Source organism: Varanus komodoensis, unplaced genomic scaffold (assembly GCF_004798865.1).
Source record: "Varanus komodoensis strain SLA01 unplaced genomic scaffold, ASM479886v1 scaffold12, whole genome shotgun sequence".
In the NCBI taxonomy this organism is placed as follows: Eukaryota; Metazoa; Chordata; class Lepidosauria; order Squamata; family Varanidae; genus Varanus; species Varanus komodoensis.
Window position 1 is genome coordinate 12,740,157 of NW_025335349.1, and position 12,348 is coordinate 12,752,504.

Below are 12,348 nucleotides of genomic sequence, written 5' to 3' on the forward strand. Positions count from 1 at the left end.
GAACAGGTGGGGTGTGGAGCTCCAGGACTCTGAAGGGTGGAAGCCCTACTAAGGCAGTCCACCCCAAAAGACTGGTGGACTTTGTGATGGCTCTTGGCGATATTCCTGCCACCCCTCCAGACAATTCTGTAATGGCCCTGGTTAATCTCTGAAACGTCAAAATGGCCCAGTCTCTTCCGAGCATCCTCTGCCATGGAACGGAGCCCAACAGCTGGCTAGATTTCTGGGGTGCTGCAGGTGATGAAGAGAGTGGGAGATTGGCTGCAGTAATGTTGACAGAAAGCTCAAATGAATCCTATCAAACATAGGCTAGAACTCATTAGAAAGCCTCATTAGAAAAAATTGTATAATTCACTGCCACTATTACACTGCTCAGTCACCCAACAGAGCTTTCTTTGGGTAGTGAGAGGCCTGTTATACTCTGGCCCACAAGAAGATGAATTTGAGCAACACACCGCAGATAAAATCAACTTTACTGGTACCAAGTTTAATGCCATCATCGACACACATGTTGTTTTAAATCAGTGCATAATTTCAATCATCGGCTAGATGAGGGCAAATGAATTGATGCTTAATCAATACAAGATTAGTGGCAACACCAGAGAGGGCTTTTTTGGTAGCCACTCCTATTCTGTGGAGCTTCCTCCCAAGGGAGGCTAGCTTTGCTTCCACTCTGTTGTCCTTCCAATGGCAGCCAAAGTCCACTTTATTCAAAAAGGAGTTTGTTCTGAAAATAGATTTGTGGGTTGCGTGCTGTTTTTATCCTGTGTTATATTTTATTGCATTTTCAAATGGTTTATTATTTTAATCCATTTAAATGGTTATACATGGTTTTATAAATGGCTCTGAATGCCATGTTTTGTAGAAAGATGAGTTATAAATCAGTCAAACAAGCAAGCAACAGTAGGGTGCTGTTTTATCATGTCGTGCTCTGAAATTCCTGTGGACATCTAACTGACCCCTGTAGGGTGGACTAGAGAGACTTCTGGTCTGTCCATTGGCGCTGTTCTGTTCTTAAATATAGACCATGGTTTAAAACAACCACTCTGATGTTATAGCAACAAAAATGTATTTTTGTAAAGGTCAGAAGCTATGTAGTTGCCTGGGGTAGCTAACTTCCAGTTTCTGCTCTTTATCTAACATATGTATGATGAGATATTGTGGGTGTTGTCCCTCCCCCGCAACTTGGTTTAGGAGTATTCTTAAGAGACACAGGACTTCTTGCAGTACAGTACTTTCACAGGTAATGGTTGCTTTCATCTGCCTGCATTCATATCTATCAATACATCAAGTTTGTCTCAGTGTGCTTGAGGCAAATATCTTCAGGCAACAAAGGTGTATGATTTCCCTGTAAATTTTTCATTTAATTCCTGCACAGAAGCACCAGTCTTTCACTAAACAGCCAATTGCCACTACTTGTGCTAAAGAGGAGATTGTCAGTCCAGCCACTTAAGTCAGAAATCGCTTTCTTTCACCCATTCTAACCTAGTCATCCTAGTACAACAATTCCTTGAGGGTGTTAAATTTTCTGTTCACACATGAAGCTCTCCCCCGATAAGGGCTTCCAAGTTCATTTGAATGGATGGGCCAAGCTGTGCTTGCACAGCAACCTGTCAATGGAGCTAACACTTTCTCTGTCATGTAAACTTACCCAGACAGAATTCCCTGTGAAATTTGAAAATCATGCTGGGATCAAGATTGGGCCCAAAGCCTGCAGAGTCCAGAGTCACTTGAAGGAATCTCTGGAAAAACAAAAGTGTTACAGTAGTGAGGAAGTCCATTGGTCGAGTTGCAAACCAATATTTATTTGGATCTAAAATGTTGCCTATTGAATCATTCTAAGGCATATTTCTTAGATTACATTCTAAGGAAAGCAAGTATCGAAACTTTAACCAAAAGAAAGGACAGATCTGTTTGAAGGGAGAGGCTGTAGCTCAGTGGCAGGGAACCTGCTTTGCCTGCAGGAGGGCCCAGGTACCATACCTGGCATCTCCACATAGGGCTGAACGATACTCCTGCCTGAACCCCTGGAAGGCTGCTGCCAATCTGTGTTAGCCATGCTGGGCTATATGGACCAGTGGTCTGATTCAGCTGCAGGCAGCTCCCTGTGTTCATGTAAGACCAAATATGTGTGGCTAAACTAACACCATTACGTGGCTCAAGTTCTGTGCATAAATATCTAGTGTCTTTTCATACAGAAAAAAGGGTGATTCAGCATACATTATGAATTACACTGCAATTAGTTCCTTGGGAACAGTTTCTGTGTTAACTATCTCATAAGAATATTGATAAGGGGATAATAATAAGCAAAACAGGATATCCCCAAAAAATAACAAAAAAATCATTTTTAGATCAACTTCATTGCACGATTTTAATAAAAGCAAATGACATTTCAATTACATTATTAATGTGGTATCCAGTTCCCTGTTGACATTGCCAGAACTGGCCAGAATACAACTGGGGCACAATTTACCTCCACTGACCAGTTAGGAAGAATACTGCCTGCACAGTTTCCCTTGCACCACTGTAAGTCGAATGGTTTGAGGTGTATTCATTCATTCATTTGTTCTTTCCTTCCTTTCTTAATATTTGTTTTGGATCCTGCATTTCCCACTTTCCGTGATTTCACCAGATATGATAACTTGACTGGGGCCAAAATCAAGCCATAACAGACAGTATTTGTATCCAAATTGCCAAGGCAATGATGATCCTGTTCGAACATACAGATGGAACCAGGAATTTCTCCCATGTGTGTGCCATGCAAAACCATTATTTGGAGCACGTTCCTTCAGAAACAGATGCAGGTGTTAAGAGTTACGGGGCTATGCTCATATCTTTTTCAGTTTAAATCAGATAAATATATACCACAAATTTAAAGTCTACCACCACAGCAGCAAATGCACTCTCCACAGTACGTTCATATAATTTTTGGAGTGGAATCACAGGGCAATGTCCTTGGCTCTGTTTCTGGGCTTAATCTTCCAATCAGCTTATTGAAGCTTACTTTTGCGTAGGTGTGTGTAGTATTGTGCTACAACTCTAACAATATTAGGGCTCAAGCCATGCATGCCTAGACAGGAAAGTGATTCTGCAACTCTCATGTTCCAGCTAATCTTATGGTCTGGGGCATGCTAGCAGTTGTAGGACTGTTTTCTATCTAAACATGCTTAGGATTGGATCTTGAGTCAACCCGGTAATACATGCCATACCCCACTCTCATTCCTCTGTCATTGAAGGAAGGCCCTATTTGTAATGCGTTGCTTTTAAAAGAAGCCTTGACATTTCTAAATTGTCTGGTATAACCACATACTTTTAAAATAATAGAATAATACTCAGTAGTTGGTGATAACCATAAGTCAAAATGGTTTCTAGGCCTTCGATATTAAACAAGTTTGCTTGGAACATTTTTAGAAGATCTATACCTTAAGCTGTGGCAAATTGATACATTTTCATGAGGTCAACATAAACCCAATTGTGTAGGATTATATTATAGGGTAACCTCTGGAGATTTGGAATCTAATCAGTACAATCCACTCATGGAGTCCTTTGGAACAATTTGACCATTCCATTGTTTGCTTTATGGTTTCCAGTTCACTTTGATCCATACGTCTCACGTTCCATGCTCCAATTGTATGTGTTAGGCAGCACCGGACCTTCCTTTTGCCTCTGTGCATTTTGGCCACTTGACTTCTATTTGGGCCTAGTGGCATCATTAGCAACAGTGCTATTCATACTTGTCCTTTGTTCTTCCTTAGTAGCTGACTGAGAGCCATCCAACCTGGGAGACTCATCTTCTGACACCATCTCTTGTTTTATTTTGTTTTGTCATAGGGTTTTCAGATAAGAAATATTCAAAACTGGTGTACAGCACTGCCTTCTTCTGGACAGTTCTAATCAGAGTTAGTTCGAGAGTCACTGCTGTGATCTGCACAAGGTCCTCCACCAGTGTTGCATTCGACTACCACTGCTGCCCAGTGACTGCGTTACAGAAGTTTCTCTTCCCCTGCCCCACCAGAGACACCCATCCTCTTCTGCTGATGTGTCAATTACTGCTGAAGAGGATAGACTAATCTTAATCTGGGGTCTCTGTGTGGACAATTCCACCTTGGATGAGCCTGCTAGAAGATCAGGCTAGTGCGAGAGTTTAACCCCCACCCCCATGGCTTTGCTCTCAACGTCTCTGACGCATTCAAATCCCCTTAACCCATGAAGGCTTGCATTCAAGAGGGCGAAAAATTCGTCACCCCAAAGTAAAACAGAGGAGCATCACTATCTGCAATATTCCAGTAGAGGGCGGCATTAAACCACACAAAAGAAATCCTGCAGAGTTGCTCTAGATGTGCTTGAGAAACATTCTCTATTTTTATGAGATACTGTCTATGCAGGATCTTACATATTACCAAGAAAGGCATGAACAGCCCAGTCATAATTTCCACTGCATTCAGAAATGCTCAGTACCAAGAGACTATGCATAATGCTGTGGGTTTTTTTTAAAGGTAAGTATATTAATGAATAGTTTTATACATTTTACTATTTGAATAATCAGTGGAATTGTAATATATCTTTCCTCACTGGGGTTATTTTTGGTAAGAATCTTTCTAAAGTGTTGCATTATTAGGTTATTCTTGATTTCTATCACTCCACTTCTACTTATATGCGGCCTAATCTAACATTCCATAGGAGTACATGCAACTGTACTTTCTTAGGAGGAATAGTCTTTAAGTTATTTCACATAGCTAGGCTGTTAAATCTTTGAAGTGCCGGATTGTTTCACATTAATAGGATGGTGATGATGTTGAGAAATGGTGATTTCTACTGCTGATATGTTTCTGCAATGCCACACTGTGGACTTACTGGTCATTTCTGTATAAACCTTCTTGATAGAATGTTGTCCCTGAAAGCTTATGATAGAATATGTCTGGTAGTCCTTAAGGTGTCTCTTTACATTTTTCTGCAACAGACTAAGGGAACAATTGTAGGATTTCCCCCTATACATATATAAGATTGCTCTTTAATATGGCTACCCCTCTGGAAATTCTATATTCCAGAATCTCTAAGCTCTGTTATTTTACATTATTTTGGTAGGCTGGAGTTTTGACAAAAGGACATGGAAATATATGCAACTAATTGAGTAGACCAAGAGCAATCGGATCACATCCACAGCATATATTAAAGTGTATTAAAATTTGCAGAGCTCTCACTCCATTTGCAGGAATTGTACCAGCGACTTCCCAGTTGCAAGAACATGAATGCGATGCCTGAACTGGGCTAGTGAGTCCTCAGCAGCTGGACTGGAAGTTAATTGTGTATATCCAATATTCTGAGGAAGGATACAAAACATCCCTCCGAGCTGACCCAACATAGCCACAGCATAGAAGAAGCCTATCATCATCTGAATTGCAGTGTGCCACAAGGCAAGCGCACAATGCCAAGGATACACCACAGCTGCCTATTATCCAGGAGGCAGACTAGTAAGCCTACACCATCTTGCCCGTCCTCATGAGCCCTAGTCAGCCGCCATGATGGCTTTCTCGTTCCAGCAAAGGGTAAGGCATTTAATATGAAAGAACATTTGTACATGAGCCTAGAGAGCTGCTGTCTTTCGGATTCTGCTCTGCTGGGTGCTGGCCAAGATGTGCAGATTATCCTTGTAGAGTCTGCCCTGAATGCCGTATGCATCTGAGCAGGACAAGTGGGACACGCCTGTGCCCAGACTAGCTTCAATGTCTTCACTAGTTGGCTGTGGACTTGCTGTTTTGCTTAGTCGGTGACTAAGTCCTTCTCCCCAGCTTACCAAGAGTAACATAGTATAATAAATCTACAGACCCGCACTTACAGTTTGGAATAGTCTTTGGTTTAATACAGCAAAGTCTTCATACAAATGGAAACAGCTGGCAAAATTGGACAGGGCGAGCTTGTCCTTCTGTCCATGGTTCGCAAAGACTCGAGCAGGTTAGAAAATCTGCCCCTAGAGGCTGAAGGGGTTACTGCAGGTCTCTATCACATGGGCACAGTAATAGTAATAGTCACATATTTTAAAAACAAGATTATTATTCAGAGGTGAACAGCTCTAGGGTCACTTTAGCAAGTGTGACATGCCTTGGTCCTAGGGCGCTGATGGATGGAGAGACTTTTATTTGTATTACATTAGTTATTAGATATGTGCTGTTCCCTGACCCCCTTCATGGATCACTGCCTTGTCGTGGTGAAGGGGCTTACATAGCTCAGTGAAGCTATGAGCTATGCCATGCAGGGCCACCCAAGATGGACAGGTCATAGCAGAGAGCTCTGACAAAACGTGATCCACTGGAGAAGGAAATGGCAACCCACTCCAGTATATTTGTCATGAAAACCCCATGGACAGTACCAAAAGGCAATAAGATATGACACCAGAAGATAAGCCCCTCAGGTCAGAAGGTGTCCAATATGCTACTGGGGAAGAGCAGAGGGCTAGTACTAGTAGCACCAGAAGGAATGAAGCGACTGGGTCAAAGCCGAAAGGACACTCAGTTGCGGATGTATCTGGTGGTGAAAGGAGAGTCCGATGCTGCAAAGTACTATACTCCATAGGAACCTGGAATATAAGATCTATGAATCAAGGCAAGCTGGACGTGGTCAAACAAGAGATGACAAGACTGAACATCGACATCTTAGGAATCAATGAACTAAAATGGACAGGAATGGGTGAATTTAATTCCGATGACCATCAGGTATACTGCTGTGGGCAAGAATCCCTCAGAAGAAATGGAGTAGCCTTCATAGTGAATAAAAGAGTAGGAAAAGCAGTACTGGGATACAATCTCCAAAATGACAGAATGATCTCAGTTCAAATCCATGGCAAACCATTCAACATAACAGTAGTCCAAGTCTATGCCCCAGCCACTGATGCTGAAGAGGCTGAAGTTGACCGGTTCTATGAAGGCCTACAACACCTTCTAGAATTAACACCAAAAAATGATGTCCTTATCATCATGGGGGATTGGAATGCTAAAGTAGGAAGCCAAAAGATAACCGGAATAACACACAAATTTGGCCTTGGAGTACAAAATGAAGCAGAGCACAGGCTGGTAGAATTTTGTCACGAGAATACGATGGTCATAGCAAACACTCTTTTCCAACAACCCAAGAGAAGACTCTACACATGGACCTCACCAGACAGTCAACACAGAAATCAGATTGACTATGTGCTCTGCAGCCAAAGATGGAGAAGCTCTATACAGTCAGTAAAAACTAGACCAGGAGCTGACTGTGGCTCAGATCATGAGCTTCTTCTTGCAAAATTTAGGCTTAAATTGAAGAAAGTAGGGGAAAGCACTAGGTACTCAGGTATGACCTGAACCATATTTCTGATGAATATACAGTAGAGGTGATAAATAGATTTAAGGAATTTGATCTGATAGTGCCTGAAGAATTATGGATGGAGGTTCGCAACATTGTACAAGAGATAGCAACTAAAACCATCCCAAAGAAAAAGAAATGCAAGAAAGCAAAATGACTGTCTGAGGAAACTTTACAAATAGCTGAGGAAAGAAGGGAAGCGAAAGGCAAGGGAGAAAGAGAAAGATAGACCCAATTGAATGCAGAATTCCAGAGAATAGCTAGAAGAGATAAGAATGCCTTCTTAAATGAACAGTGCAAAGAAATAGAAGAAAACAATAGAATAGGGAGGACCAGAGAACTCTTCAAGAAAATTGGAGATATGAAGGGAAAATTTCATGCAAAGATGGGTATGATAAAGGACCAAAATCGCAGGAACCTAATAGAGGCAGAAGAGATTGAGAAGAGGTGGCAAGATTACACAGAGGAGCTATACAAGAAAGAGCTTAATGTCCCTGATAACCACGATGGGGTGGTCACTGACCTCGAGCCAGACATCCTGGAATGTGAAGTCCAATGGGCCTTAGGAAGTCTGAGCAACGACAAAGCTAGAGGAGGTGACAGAATTCCAGCTGAGCTATTCAAAATCTTAAAGGACAATGCAGTAAAAGTGCTACACTCAATATGCCAGCAAATTTGGAAAACTCAGCAGTGGCCACAGGATTGGAAAAGGTCAGTTTACATTCTGATCCCAAAGAAGGGCAATGCCAAAGAATGTTCAAATTACCACACCGTTGCACTCATTTCACATGCTAGCAAAGTGATGCTCAAAATCCTACAAGCTAGGCTCCAGCAGTATGTGGACCGAGAACTACCAGAAGTACAGGCAGGATTTCAAGGAGGGAGAGGAACTAGAGATCAAATTGCCAACATACGCTGGATCATGGAGAAAGCTAGGGAATTCCAGAAAAACATCTACTTCTGCTTCATTGACTATGCTAAAGCCTTTGATTGTGTGGATCACAACAAATTATGGCAAGTTCTTAAACAGATGGGAGTACCAGACCATCTTATTTGTCTCTTGAGAAACCTATATGCGGATCAAGAAGCAACAGTGAGAACTGGACACGGAACCACTGATTGGTTCAAAATTGAGAAAGGAGTTCGGCAAGACTGCATACTGTCACCCTGTCTATTTAACTTATATGCAGAGCACATCATGAGAAAGGCAGGGCTAGATGAATCACAAGTTGGAATTAAGATTGCCGGGAGAAATATCAACAACTTCTCACATCCTGGTAAATAGATGGGGAAGAAATGGAGGTAGTGACAAATTTTATTTTCCTGGGCTCCAAGAGCACCGCAGACGGGAACTGCAGTCAAGAAATTAAAAGACGCTTGCTCCTTGGGAGGAAAGCTATGGCAAATCTAGACAGCATACTAAAAAGCAGAGACATCGCCCTGCCAACAAAAGTGCATATAGTCAAGGCTATGATTTTCCCAGTTGCAATGTACAGCTGTGAAATTTGGACCATAAGGAAGGCTAAGCGCTGAAGAATTGAGGCCTTTGAATTGTGGTTCTGATGGAGACTCCTGCAAGTCCCTTGGACCGCAAGGTGATCAAACCAGTCAGTCCTAGAGGAGATCAACCCTGACTGCTCTCTAGAAGGCCAGATACTGAAGATGAAACTCAAATACTTTGGCCACCTAATGAGAAGGAAGGACTCCCTGGAGAAGAGCCTAATGCTGGGAACAATAGATGGCAAAAGAAGAAGGGGACGGCAGAGGGTGAGGTGGCTGGATGGAGTCACTGAGGCAGTTGGCGTGAGCTTAAGTGGACTCCTGGGGATGATGGAGAACAGGAAGGCCTGGAGGAATGTTGTCCATGGGGTTGCAATGGGTCGCACATGACTTCACGACTAGCATCAACAACAAGCTGTTCCCTGGATGACTTTAACTGATGATGTTAACAGGGTCTAGCAGATATTTCATCACCCTTCCTCAATCAGGGACCCTCCAAATGTGTTGGACTGCAACCCTCATGATCACTAGATAGCTGGATTACACAGCTGCATGCATAATGGAGCGTATTACAACAAAGAAAAAAGGGAAATGATGAAAGGTGGTTTTAATGCAATGCAACACAGAGAGACTTCTGTTTTTAGGACAGGACTTCCCCGAATCCTCTCATCGTTCTGCAACACCCCCACCCACTGCAATGACCCCAAATCCTTCAGTTCTCTGAAACAGCCTTTTGGAAAACATGTTATTGATTTCTGTTGAATGGCCAGGGTTGGATACAACCCAAACATCCAAATAAAGTGTGTTACGCCTGAGATTTGTTAGGGTGGACTCTAAGATGATCTCTGTTTTTATAAGACAGCGATGTTCCAGATTCTGCTGTAGCATTCCAGAATTGGAAGAACAATATCTTTTTTATGTTAGCTGGATTACTGATGTTGAAAGCAGTGAGTTGAATTCACTTATTTGCAAATGAGAAAAGAACACACTCATGTGATTTTGTGAACCTGAGCTATCATTTCAATTATGAGAATAGAAATGCATGACACTTTTCCTTCAGGTGGATGCCCTTTTCACTGGGACTGCAACCAACCCTGATAATCAGAAATCACTAGCAGAATTGGTGGCTGGGGGTCCTCTCTGCAGCCCCCTGCGTGCACATATGCCCAAACCTGCTCCAGCGGATTCCCAAGAGAAAATGATTAATGACAGGCTGCCTCAAGTCTGATGAACCTCCTAACTCACCCTAATGTGGACGCCCCCTGTCAAACATGCCCCTGTTCAGCCCAGCCATAGGAAACGACTGCAAGGAAGGTCTCTTGGGTATTCTGCTGCTACAAAAAGTAATCCTAGACAATGTTGTTCAATGATGTCTGTCTCCTTAGTACGTAATTAAAGCTTTACTCAGCTGTGGTTCCTTCTGGCTCTGGCGTAGCCCTGTTGGAAGCGGTCTTTATCTCTGTGCTCAAGCACATCTGTGCGCAGAAGCACAGCTTTAATTTTCTGTAATTTTGCCTACCACATTCTTTGGGAGAGGAGTTTTTCTAAGTAAGTGTTTCTATATGCAAATAAAAATAACACATAGGCCTCAGTAGCCCAAATTGGAAGCCTTATATCACAAGCCACATCTGAGCACTCCTTTTTTAAAAAAAATTCTTAATTACTTCTGGAATGTTATCCACGTTTGAGGGTTTCTTCTGTGAACCTTCCATATTCCGAGGCAGTGGCATCCTACTGCTCTTAACCTTATTACAAACACAAGGTAGCTCCCTGGCAGTTCAACAGTAGCACTAGTAGGAGCCAATTCCTTATAGCTTAAATTTCCTTCTTCGATGCAATACAATACTGGGGTAGGTATGGAATTGCTAGACGTTTGAATTACAATAATTTCATCTCCCCTTCCTGAAGTTCTTTTAATCCTGTATTTCCCCTCTCACCTTTAAGAAATGAATATGAAGAAGATCCATCTGTTATCCTGGTCAAATATGAATCTAATCCCCTACCTTTGTACCTATCTGCACAAAAGATAGGAATGTACAGAAACTAATGTCCACAGCATGAACATTTACAAGTTCTTTGCTTTCAATTACAGCAGCAAAATTCGCTAATGTTTTATGCCAATGAATCCAGAAAACGTCTATCCAGAAAATGCCGATTGGGTTCAATTGGGTTTATTTGCAAATAAATGGGCATCAGAACACTGTCCTAGGCGACGTTCCTATCCCACTTACTGGAACCCAGTCCCACTGCACTTGATGGGGCTTCTTTCTGCTCAGACACAAATAGGATTGCACTGCCTATAAATCCGGTTTCATGGCAAATGCACACAGCTCAGCTGGAAGCCTCTTACCTAGTAGAATTGGGGCTACCCTTAAGCCCAAGTTGCCCTCTCTTTAAAGTGACTCCATAAACTATGAATAAATATTTACTTTCAAAAAACTAAAGTCTAAGACATTAGAGGATATAAGAAACTAAAGGAGACCTACATATTAGAAGCATGAAAATATTAGACTCTTTAAATGCATTAAAAACATAAATGAGAAATATGATAGTTCAAAGTACGCCTAATTAGCAACATGGCATAAAATTCTGTGCTAAGAAAAAAAGTAGAAGAAGTGATGTGAAAACATGGCCAGGATATGAATGAAAGCTGCCCTTATTTGGATACCTCAGTGAAATTCTGCGAATGAGGCAGGGCAATGTTTCAATAAAACCTCGGCTGGAAGCACCAGATGAGAACTCTACCACAAGCACAACTCATGTGCAGCATTTGGGTGCTACATTTAATAAAATGGGTAACAACTCTACATGTATTATGCCAAAGAAAACCAATGGTGCTCTGAATGAGAAAGTCTGACACTACTACTAACACGGATTATGTTGTTCTAGTGATAGCAGCTTATATCACAATGCCAAGAGCACTGCGTGGCTCAGGAGTTTCCCCAGAAAGCTCCCCAGGCCAGCAAAGACTATTGGCATTGTGCAAGAGTCTTATTCCACTGAGGCAAGATAATTCATGTTAGCAGTGTTGTCAGACTGGATAACATCTGTTGATTCATGTGAAAGGTTTGCTTATATATTTTTCTAGTAATAACTTGTTGGGAAGAGACTAGCATAGTGTGTTAAATAAAAACATACTGGATTAAAAAAATAAGGTCAAAACTCATCCACACAAAATTTTGGACAACAGCAATGAACCTGGCCCGTGAAGTAAACATAGAAACATAGAAACAGAGCGAGTCAGAAGGGGTCTCCTGGGTCATCTAGTCTGACCTCCAGCACCAGGCGGCTCCGCTCATGACATGCCCACCATGTAGACGTGCAGCCTATCCTTGAACACCCTCACCGATGGGGCCTCAACGACCTCTCGTGGAAGCCCATTCCACACCCTCGGGGTCCTGACTGTCAGGAAGTGCTTCCTGGCATCCAAATGGAACCTTGGCTCCCTGAGCTTTGCTCCGTTGGAGTGCGTCCTGCCTTCCTCTGCAGGGGAGAACAGGTCTCTGCCCA